This window comes from Mustela nigripes, chromosome 13 (genome assembly GCF_022355385.1).
Source record: "Mustela nigripes isolate SB6536 chromosome 13, MUSNIG.SB6536, whole genome shotgun sequence".
Taxonomy (NCBI): domain Eukaryota; kingdom Metazoa; phylum Chordata; class Mammalia; order Carnivora; family Mustelidae; genus Mustela; species Mustela nigripes.
In genome coordinates, this window is record NC_081569.1 from 42,349,015 (window position 1) to 42,361,188 (window position 12,174).

Here is a 12,174-nt window from a genome sequence, read left to right on the forward strand (position 1 = left end):
AAGATATATATATATATATATATATATATATATATATATATATATATATATATATATATATATATATCTCCCCGCTGAGCAGAGAGCCTGTTGTGGGGCTCAGTCCCAGGACCCCGAGATCATGACCTGAGCCAAAGGCAGAGGCTTAATCCACTGAATCACCCAGGTGCCCCTCATACAAGATATTTTGATATATGAGTCCTTGATGTGTTAGGAACTGTGCTCTAGCCGAGGCTAGGACTATGGGGGAAGCCACAGCCCCTGCTTCCAAGAACTCACAATCTAGTGATCACATCTAACTAGATGATTTCAATGTGACATGGTTAAGCACAGAGGAGAGCTGTGGTTGATGAATTCCCCCCAGACTAGGTGGAACTTGATGGGAAGGCAGATGAAGAGTGGTGTGGGGAGCACATCTTAGGCATGGGAGACTAGAGGCCAAAGGCCACCTCAGGGGAAGCAGTTTAGAGGGTGAAGGGTTCGAGTTTTAGGTTCTGAGTTTCAGTACAAGTAAGGTGGGAAGTGAAGAAGTGAGTCCTCAAGGTTCCTGCAACCTGGGAGCTGAGGACACAACTCGAATGCTTGTCCCAACTGGTGTAGTCTGGGGCTGGGGGAGAGCTGGCATGCAGGGACTATGCAGGACTGCCATTAATAGGTGGGAGCACAGCCCAGCTAAGATTGGGAGCTACCCATAGGAACACCCTGGCCACGACCAGCTGTCTAGCAGACATGGAGCTGGGAATAGTCTCATGAACTTGAGTTTTGGGGTGACTAAGGAGGAACTAGAGCAGAATTGCCCTGTTCTTTCCTTCCCTCATCCTTAAAGGAAAAAACACAGTTGTTAGAAATTTTTCTAAAATGCCTTTGACTGATTTTGTCATAGTGAATTGAGTTTGGAAAAATGTTGAACTTATTTGTTCATTTGAAGGTGTTGTAGCGTCTTGTAAATATTATGTTCAGAGCCTTGAAATTAATAACATAGGATATTTCTTGATATCTGTACTCCCTGCTCAGTTGCTTTTTTTTTTTTTTTTTCAGCAAATTGGTGATAAAAGCTTTTTGGTGTATGATTGCAGACTTCTGAAAGATAAATGTGTTTGTTCTTCCTTTCCCCAAAGGAGACTCTCTTCATAGCTCTGATTAATTGGAATTCCTAGTCATTTGAATGGTAGTTAATTGGGCTTTTATTGAGAACAATTGGCTGTAACCATATACTGAATACAGTAGTCTAGAGACCAAAATTTTCCTTCTGACCCAAAAGCCATAAGGAAAAACATAGTTTTTGAGGGGGGTGCAGGAGATGATGGTAGAAATGAAATGAGGGAAAATAAAACATTTTGAGAAAAAGAAATAGGAAATTTGAGCATTTTATTTTTATTTTTTTAAGATTTTATTTATTTACTTGACAGACAGAGATCACAAGTAGGCAGAGAGGCAGGTAGCGAGAGAGGGTGGATGCAGGCTCCCTGCTGAGCAGAGAGCTTGATGTAGGGCTCCATCTGATCCCAGGACCCTGGAATCATGACCTGAGCTGAAGGCAGAGGTTTAACCCACTGAGCCACCCAGGTGCCCTGAAATTTGAGCATTTTAGAGTCAGTCTAAAATAGAGAAACCTGTACAGTACATATTTCAGCTAGTTGATAAAATGGTGAGTTAATGATACATGAGCTCTCTTACTGCTCCCATCGCATAGTCCACTATTGGTGGGGCACCTTTGGGCCCATGCTGCTGAGGGGCTGCACCAAAGGCAGTTGTTGTTCCCATGAACTTCACATCCTAGTTACTCCTATTATTAATTTGGAGTGATTCTAAGTATCTGTGCATTTGTGAGAGGAGAGGAGCAGGGAATTACAGAACAAGAAGGAATTCAAGGCATTTCTCAAGTTTTTCTATGTGGGTTGAGTGTAGAGAGGGAGTGAGGCAACTTGTGTAATCCTAGCACCTCTCCAGTCTTCGTGGTAAACACGTGTTTCCCCGTGCTCTGCCGTAACGCTGTTTGCATGATTAACTGATCCTTTAGGGGACATTGTGCTTGGTACAATTGTAAATGTAGTAGGGCAGAGTAAGCCTTCAATCATCATTTGCATAAAAATCTAATTATAACTTTTTCCTGTCATGTGAGGCGTTTGTCCCAGGACATAGACTCCAGGAGTAAGGGAGTCTGGGTACAAATAAGGTTGGAGCTACTCATTCACAATCAATATTAGCACTTCAAAGGGTCCAAAATGTTCTACGTTGGAGAAACTCTTTAGTGTTGTTTAAACCAGCCTTTCCCCCATTGATACTGAGAATCTTTTTTTCTGTGTAACAGTCGTGACTTCCTAGTTTGCTAGAATGCTGCTTTGAGAGGAATACAAAGAGATTTCTGGAGCTTTTCTCTTTGCCCAGCATAGAGCAAGGTAGCTTATCATTTCTCGTCTCTGATGGCCTTGTTGGATATTGATGCTTTGAGCTTGTGTTATGTTGAGGTTTTGTTTTGTTTTGTTTTAAGATTTTATTTGTTTACTTGACAGAGAAAGAGAAGTTGAGTTTCTTTTGACCCCAGCACCCAGCCTTGAGCTGGAAAGTCAGCAGGGAGGAGGCCATGAAAACAGAACTGGACATTTCCCTTCAGAGTCTGATGCCTTCTGACAGCAGAGCTGGACTCTATAAACATTGAGGTGTCTTCGCATGGTTTCAGGTAAAAAGCAGGAGAAATCCTTGGCAAGTGGTAGGTGTTGCAGGACATGGGGAGAATTTTATTTTCAGAATTTCTCTTGACTCTTTGCCTCTTCCTGTCTATATTTTAGGGATCCTGAAGAGCTCCTTGGTTTATTTGCTTCTAGAATTTTGGTTTGAAGAATTAGTAATAACATGTGTACAATGTTAAGTGCTGACTTCAAGCTCAAAGTAACACAGTTGACTTAAAAACGACGCTGGGGTTGAAGTTGCCGCCCCTGTCCCCAGTCAAAAACCTGCATGGGACTTTTGACTTCTCCCAAATTTAACCACTGATACAGCCTACTGTTGACATAAACAGTCCACACATAGCTTGATGTTATATGTATTATATGCTGTGCCCTCTTATAGTAAAGTAGGCTAGAGAAAAGAAAATCACAAGAGCAAATACACGTACCATACTGAACTGTATCCCCCCCAAAAAGGCACATATAAGTGGACCCATAGGGTTCAAACCCATGTTGTTCAAGGGTCAACTGTGTACCCTTGTCATCTTCAATTAAATTTAGATTTTTTTCTGCTTTGCTTGCTGTTAATGTTATAAAAGCACCTTGTTAACTCTGGACAGTAAATGTATCTGAGATGTGTTCATATGGGCCCATCTCTGGATTTTTAGGCTCATGTAGATGGTGTTAGGGTGAAGGGAGAGGGAGAGAGAATCCCAAGCAGACAATACATTGAGCGTGGAGCCTGACATGGGGCTCAATCTTGGGACCCTGAGATCTTGACCTGAGCCCTCCACCCGAACCAAGACCAAGAGCCAGACACTCAACCAACTGAGCCATCCAGGTGCCCCACTGTACCCTGTCTTTGAATGAAATGTTAGGAAGGAGATGTTCTTCGCTGCTTCGGGTCTGTACCACATGGTGAGATTTCTGCTGCAAGCCTTGCGCAGGCCTTTGACGGCTAGACCTTCCTGCCTCCTGAGATCCCCCTTCACCTTGCCTCCACAGTCCTGTGTGGATTCTGCCGAGTGGAATGTGGAAAGCAAGGGTCCAAAAAACCCTCACGGTGAAAAATTATCCGTACGTTCTCAGATTACTTAATATGCGTTCTGTTGCTTCAGTGCTGGTAAGATGATAATCAATAGTGGATACACCATTTGGGGGGCAGTTTGCTCTAGGCACTGAGTTAAGAACTTTATATATTCTCGGGTTTTTAAAAGGATTTTATTTGACAGAGAGAGCACAAGTGGTAGGGGGGAAAGGTGGAGGAAGAAGCAGACTCTCCACTGAGCTGGGAATCCTGACGTGGGGCTTGATCCCCGGGCCCTGGGATTTTGGCCTGAGCCAGACACAGATGCTTAATTGACTGAGCCACCCAGGTGCCCCTGTACATTCTTATTTCACTTCTACATCTGAAATCTCTAAGTATTACTATCTCTGGTCTGGTGATGAGTAGCCAAGGACTCTGAGAGGTGTGTTGAAGCTTGTTGGAGCAAGTAGCACGTGGTCCAGGATACAGAATCACTTAAGTCCAGTCATGATGTCCTGCTCTTGGTGACGAGTCAGTAGCTTTTGCTGCCTCTTGGTCACATCTACCTGTGCCTCTCTCAGAAGATTCAGGAAAGGTCCAATGTGTGGGGCTGCCAAATGATCTACCAGATGATGGTTCAGAGCAGTCTATTGTAAGGCAGAGGTCCTTAAATTATCCGCTGCTGGTCCCCTTAAGTTTCTTTTTAATTGAAAGGGTCTTATGCATCTTAAAAATAAGCACTTTTAATGAGTAAGTGTCCTAAGTAGATTCGTATTCTGTTCCAGAATTCTTTCAGCGACCTTACTCTGGTCAGGCAATAAATAGTGAGTTTCTGACCTGCGCTGTTCCCATCAGGTCTGTTTCTTGAGTATTGCTGATTGCTTTAGAGAGTCCTCCTCCTCCTCCTTCTTCTTCTTCTTTAAAATATTTTATTTATTTATTTGACAGACAGAGATTACAAGTAGTCATAGAGGCAGGCAGAGAGAGAGGGGGAAACAGGCTCCCTGCCGAGCAGAGAGCCCGATGCGGGGCTCGATCCCAGGACCCTGAGACCCTGACCTGAGCCGAAGGCAGAAGCTTAACCCACTGGGCCACCCAGGAGACACAGGTGCCCCAAGAGTCTGTCTTCTTGAATCCTCATGAGAGTTCTTATGCTGGGCATTATTACAGAGAAGGAAACTGAGGCACAGAGAGGTTAAGGCACATCCAAGCCAAATGACGAGTAAATGACAGATCCAGGCAGGATCAGTCTCTACATTTAACCACTGTGTTCCCCTAAATGCAGTATGTTGTCTCAAACTCAGAGGTGTCTCAGCCTCAGAGGTAGGCTTGTCTGGCTTCCCACTCCCCTATTTAGAAAGTGGCTTTTGGACTGAGGAGGGGTGAGAAGAAGGAGGCAGTGGGCGGCACTGGGTGGCCTGTGCAGTTGTCTGAGTTATGCCCTGGAGACACAGATACTTGGTTTAGTCTCGTGATTACTCATTTCTGAAATTGGATAGTGGCTCTTGTCCTTTTGTCTACTTTCTAGGGACATTGTTTTTGGGAGAGAGGGAGCCTCCAGGAGATGGAGAAGGATTAATTAGATTTGTACTTTACATCCAACACACCTGTAAAGGGATTTGTATGTCTACAAGGGATTATAGCTTTTTAACCAGGTTTATAATTATGGTATTAAGAGGATTCATGCATTATATGGAACTTTTCAACCTTTAAAACTAGGGCACCGAGAAGAATAAATTTGTTTGCTGGAGAGAAATGGAACATAATGGTCCCTTTATGGGAAAACATTACTGTATTTTTGTAGTCTAAATAGAAAAAAAAGAAAAGGCTTTTCATAGATAAACATAATCCAATAAAAATAAATCAGTGAAGTGGTTAAAACGTTATAGTGGAGAATATTTGAACCATAGAAACGGCCCATGTGGACAAGTATGTCCCATTTGTTTTGATTCTTATTCAAATAGTCTTTTCATCAGTTCTCTTCTTAGTCAGGGAATGAATCTACCTGTCTCTTGAAGCAGTTTTGCCTTTGTTGTACTGGCTTTGAGGCTCTTGCTTCAGTTTCTTCAGCTGGAGGTCATAAACATCCCATGACATTTTGTGTGATAAATCTTCATTCTTGTGACTATAGGGTTTACTGTTCTGTTTGCAAATGGGATGGGAAGATTGAGAAGGTGGAAAATAAGAAGCAGCGCTGTATTTTTGTGGTACTGGTTGGGTTACGAGTAACCACCCGAATGGAGCTGCTCACCTTAAAAGGGTGGGGGCGGGGAGCCTTGGTAATATGGATACAGTTGTGTCTTAGGAACGCAAATGCAAGGATCAAGTGGCCCTGGGGAACAACAGGAGCTGGAGACGAGGACGGGAACTGTAATCCGTGTTCATTACAAGCACATTTATGATAGAAACGTCAGTAAGTGGAGAGGAAAGCTGACAGAAAGCAGGTAGAAATCTATGTAGCGAAACACCGACAGTTGAGCGTGGTATTTAAATATAGCTCCATTGTATTCTTTGGAAAAAATCGTGCTCATTTGAAGAAAGTCAAACAGTATTTAGAAGTGAAAATCCTCTAAAATTCCAGTAATCAGAGGTAATTGTAACTATTTGGATAAACATCCTTCTAGATAAGTCTTCGGACATCTGGGAACATGCACATACAAATGGAATCCTAGTGCGCGTGGTCATTTATCTGTTTTGGTCATATGGAGGGATATCTTTTCCCATCAGTAAATACAGATCTCCATCATTGTTTCCAGAGTCTGTACGGTTTATTTCACGTGTCTCTCTTGTGAACCTAGAGGGCGTTGACTTCTTTCCCTTCATAATTACTAATAATGCTATGTATGTCCATCTTATACAATTCTGCTTATACAATTACTTGCTTTGAGCAAATTCTTAGAGGTAGCATTGCTAGATCAAAGAATGTGTCAGTTTACACGTGGCCAAAATAATATACGTGGTGGGCCACATGATGAGCTGTGTCTGTAATGTTTGCTATTGTCAGTCTTGGACATTTTTATCAGTCTGACAGGTTAAAAAAAACCCTCAGTTGTCTAAATTTTATTTTTTCATTGTTAGTGTACTTGATTATCTTTACAGATGTTTATTGCTATTATAATTCTTTTCATGGAAAGTTTATTGGCTATGTCCATTTCAAGGGAAGTATTACTGCTTGATTTTTCTTTTCTTTTTTTTTTTTTTTGCTTAATAAGGATAGCAACCTTTGTACGTCTGCTGTCCAAATATTTTAGATAAAATACTGAAATAGGTAAAACTACATAGTTTCTTATTTCACCCTTTGATGGAAATCTCACCTTTTTTTCTTTGCCCTTTTTTTTTAAACTTAATTTTGTCATTCATAAATTTGAGATTTTTTTTTTTCATAAATTGGATATTTTAAAAAGGTGGCCAGCCAAATATTTCAGTCCTTTGTAGTTTCAGTTTTTGATGTCCAGTTTCTTTTGTATTTGCTTTTTCTTTTTCTTTTTTTTTTAAGATTTTATTTATTATTTGACAGAGAGAGAGATCACAAGTAGGCAGAGAGGCAGGCAGAGAAAGAGATGGGGAAGCAGGCCCCTGCTGAGCAGAGAGCCCAATGCAGGGCTCGATCCCAGGACTTTGAGATCATGACTTAAGTTGAAGGCAGAGACCCAACCCACTGAGCCACCCAGGCACCCCTGTATTTACTAATTTTTTAAAGATTTTATTTGTAAGCAATCTCTACACCCATCGTGGGCTGCAGAGATCAAGAATTGTGTGCTCTACCTGGAGCCAGCCAGGCACCCCTGATGTCATGTTTAGAAGGGCCTCCTCTGGGAGCACCTGTGTGGCTCAGTGGGTTAAGCCTCTGCCTTCGGCTCAGGTCATGATCCTAGGGTCCTGGGATCGAGCCCAGCATCAGGCTCTCTGCTCAGCAAGGAGCCTGCTTTCCCCTCTCTCTCTGCCTGCCTCTCTGCCTACTTGTGATCTCTGTCAAATGAATAAATAAAATCTTAAAAAAAAAAATAAAAATAAAAAAATAAAAGAAGGGCCTCCTCTGTCTTCATATTACAGAATTAGTGGTATATTCTTCTAGTACTCATCTGATTCTGTTTTGTTTGTTTGTTTGTTTGTTTTTGAGTTTATTTTTCCACAGGTAGGGATCTAGACTTTTCCCTCCTCCGTAGCTAACCACGCTGTTCATGAACCAGTCTCCTACGCTTCCCCAGATAGGATTCCATGTACTTGGTCTGTTTCATATGAATACTTAGTTCTCTACCTGGATGTTCTGTTTCATCGATTCCCATGTATGCTGTCGTTCTGATATCTGTTTAACTGTGGCTGAGACGTTTTGATTTTTGCAGTTGATGGTGGTGCTTCTCTGCTTCAGATTGGGTTTCCGGGAACTGAGGTGATAAGTGGTCAGTTGTGAATGGCTCAGGGAACTGGGAATGACATGGGATCAGTTGAAGCGAGAAGGGGCCACTTCAAAGACGTGTTTCAGAAACTGAGTAAGAAAAGGGTGAACGAGTCCAGAAGAGCTCATATAAGCTAATTTTAAAAAGACTAAGCATGCCTGATTTTTGTTTTAAACACTGGGGGTGGGAGCAGGTGGGTGAGGAAATGTATATATTTGGTCTTTGTTTAAATTTGAAGCCATTAAGCACTTCTGCCACAGGGAAGGGGAAAAAAAATGCGTTTCTGCCTCTTTGCCAACAGTAACATAATTTTGGTCTTTGAAATAACTGTCTTGGGACCTCAATTCCCTGTTGGTACAGCGAATTCCCAGCCCATGTGTTGTAGCGGAAATCCATTGTTTCCTGAGTTACTTCCTTTCATGCTTAATGTGGGGGGAAATGACCAAATGTATAGATAGAGGTTTTTTTTTTTCTCCAGAAACTGACATCTCTAACATAACTTGATCCCGATGATGTTTATTACTGTTGTAGGTACTGCTGCTGGAAGGCTTCTCAGATGCTTTAGGATATCTTCAGGGAAATCAACTCTTTACATAAACGGAGAATTCAGGTGAGTCCTTGAAAAAAATATATCTTCTTCTCATTAGCCGCTCCCCTGCGTTGATAAAACGTAAGTGTCGAAACCTTGTCACTTAAATTGTCTCATTTGACGTTTTCTGAGGCAGGCATGTCACTGCTGGTCTTGCCACTTAAATTGTTTATTTTTCCCCCAGCAGTTGGGTGGGGTGAAGGTAGGGGCCGGCAAGGCAGGAGGAGGAGCTGTGTTTAGTCTTCCTGCATGAATAAATTCTCATTTATTCACACCCGTTGGCTTTATAAATTTGCATTTTTGAAGTGTTGGATAAGGAATTAATGTAGAAAATTCCAGTAAGTCTTTGCACCATCAGACTGGTTGGGGATTCTTGGAGCCCTCCAGGGACGGCACACGGTTGCTCTAACACGAGATAAACTTTGAGTATAGGTCGTGAGTTTCCCCCTTTGATAGTCCTGGTTGGGATTGCATGATCCCAAGTGGTGTGTGGGAGTTACCCTTGTCAGGGACAAAATACCCTCAGGAGGGACAAAGGTGATCTTCTGCAGGTCCTCGCTATGCCTGGATCGACCTTTGACAGGTTGAGAAGGGCTGGTTTACACCCCTGCACTCAAAAACTGTATCGTGGCACATGAGGCTTACCAGTTCTGTTCCTGACCAGCTCCACAACTGGGGACAAGTAGATCTTTGCTGATTTTCATACCCTCATCTGTAAAATGAAGGCTGGCCGAGCCCAGCCTGCTTCTCCCTTTCCCTCTGTTCCTCCCCACTGTTCATGCTCTCTCTCTCTCTCTCTCTTTGACAAATAGATACAATCTTAAAAAAACACACATGCGCGCACACACACACACACACACACACACACAAAACCCAAAAAACCCCAACTCGACAGGGTTTTAAGTTGTTGGATAAAAAGGTACAGAATTCTTCCTTCACAGCATCGTGGGCAGCTTCTTGGCCTGTGGTGTCTGACAGATAAGTGTGTATCTGTGATGTGGGGCCACTCAGAGCTAGGGATGGGGTGGCCTGGATGCCCGGCTCCAGAGAGGCGATTGCAGAGATCTTGTGTGAGGAGGGTAGGGCGGGGAAGGATGGGGAACAGCTGAGAGCTGAGCTGAGAGTAGTGGGATCACTTGTACACAGGGTGGAGAAGGGGAAGGGAGCTGTCCTGTCCAGGACCCATTTGGTTGTCCTGGTGTGCATGTTATTCTATGAGGACCTGCGGGGGGCACCAGGTGGTCCTGTTGGACTGAAGGGCCTGAGCACAGTGGGCAAGAAGTATGGCAGACCTAAGCCTTTCCCAGGACTTCAGATCCGAAAGCAGTGTGCTAAGTGCATTCTTATTCCATGGGTCTGCACAGAATGGAAGACTGTGGTTTGCATTGACTTCTCCCTGGGGTGGAGGGATGTATATGGGGCTCGGCATGGGTGGAGGACGGAGAGACTGGGACAGGAAAATAATGTGGGGAAGGGGCAACAAGAACACCGATTTCAGATTGCCAACATAATCCTGTCTGCTTTGGAAAGTTCTGTGATATTATGCCGTGGCCTACATAGATTGGAACACAGTGGTTCAGTCCTTTGGAATTCCTGCCCCAGTGATTTCTGGCTTTTCTTTAACATGCCTATTTTCCAGAAACTTAAATGAAATCTGACAGACTTACCTTATATTCCCTTCTGTCAACCTAGCTCTTGGTTTACTGCCTGATTTGTGTGGTTCGGTTGGGTTGCTTCCTGAGGATATTTATTTCACTGCTCTTTTTAGGAAAAAACTAGATCAAACAACAGCAGAAACATTTGTCTGAAATGTATAAGAATATGAGGAATTATCTGAAATCTTGACACTTCTGTGAGTGTCTAAAGTCGTGAGTACTTGCTTGCAGGAGCTTTTATTTTGACATGAACTAGAGAGCAGAGAATTGCTTTAAGGGACCTGGGCCTGGGTGGGTCTGAACACAACTTAATGAATGAAAAATATGATCAATCAGTCATGTTCTGAGTATATCGGAAGGCCAGGCCCTGCTTATAAAAGGTTGTGTGCATGAGAGAGGAGAGAGAGATTTATAATAAAGTGTAGAGGGTGAGGGGCACATGATAAATGACTTGTTTAGCATCGTACTTAATGACTCGTGATGTATTCCGGATTTAAGAAAAAAAATGTAATATTTTGAACTTATCTCCATTTTTCCCTACAGGCTCATAAAAAAATACTTTAAAACTATTTTTAAATGAAAAACACTGTTTCTGTCTCTCTGGGAATTTTGAATTCCCAGGGCTGTTTTGGGGCAGGGTCTTGAATCTATAAAATTCACAGCAGGATCTACATTGTCATTTGTCATTCTGGATCAGTCCCTTCAAAGCTATGATGGCTGGGGAGGTGCGTTCTTGTGCTTATTTTTCTTCATTAAAAATGTAATCTCTTATGCACTTTTGTCTCCCTGCCATCCTCCATTAGCCGGATTCTTTGGATTCCTCTGCTTGTTGGCTGTAGGCGCTGCCACTTGCTCACCCCCTGTGGGCTCCCTGAGTGGCTGGGAGCCCTAATTAGCATCCTCCTAATTAGCATCACATTCTTGATCAGGGTTCCCGGACGTGGACCTGTGCTAGGCTCCTCACTCTGCTGTCTGTGCTTCCTAAATGTTTCACAACAACAACGATTTCCAGATTGTTTTTTATAATTAAACCGAAGAATACATGGATATAATAGAATGTGCTGTTTCCTTATACTTTTTGGCCAATTACGCTCACCAGTTAATTTCTTTTAATGTTAGGGGCACTTGGGTGGCTCAGTGGGTTAAAGCCTCTGCTTTCAGCTCAGGTCATGTTCCCAGGTTCCTGGGATCGCGCCCCACATCGGCCTCTCTGCTCAAAAGCGAACCTGCTTCCTCCTCTCTCTCTTTGCCTGCCTCTCCATCTACTTGTGATCTCTGTCAAATAAATAAATACAATTAAAAAAAAATTCTTTAATGTTAGACAGCCTTGTGGAGAGCTCAGGATTTGAGCCTTTTCTCAGTATAGATTGGATTTCATGGATTTACAGACTCTGGAGTATTTGTGTCTGCATTTCCGTAGTCTCCTGTAGAACACAAATCTTTAAAAATGCCGTATTTTAGCTGTGAAGTCCCATATCCTGAAGACCTCTCGTGATCATCAAAGTTGTTCTTTTTGCTGCAAATCAGAACTGGACAGCTTTCCAGAACCATTAAATGGTTAGTTTACTTGTGGAGTTTAAACCAGACTTTAAAATAGAAGTGAGCACACTGTGAGGCCAGCTGTAGTGGTACAGGTTGAGAGAAATCCTATTGCTATGATCTAAATACTAGCCTTAGAGAGTATCTTTCATTTAAAGTATGTAAGTCAAAGTAATGCATGCAAATGGTTAAAAATAGAAAATCCTGCAGAACCGCTTAGAATGAAAAGCAGCAAAGGTTTTTTTACCCCACTGCTTCCTTCACTTAGTCTTCCTTCTCAGAAGCAGCCACCTTTTTTTTC

The 12,174-nt window shown here is 42.7% G+C and overlaps 1 protein-coding gene across 3 annotated transcripts in view; it reads left to right on the forward strand.

Moving 5' to 3' along the window:
* TLN2 (talin 2) overlaps nucleotides 1-12,174 on the forward strand; it is a 429,824-nt gene that overhangs the window by 171,491 nt on the left and 246,159 nt on the right. For all 3 annotated transcript variants that reach the window (XM_059372168.1, XM_059372169.1, XM_059372170.1), the window contains exon 3: nucleotides 8,622-8,700. The gene's annotated coding sequence lies outside the window, so the exon portion shown is untranslated. The remainder of the gene's footprint in view (nucleotides 1-8,621; nucleotides 8,701-12,174) is intronic.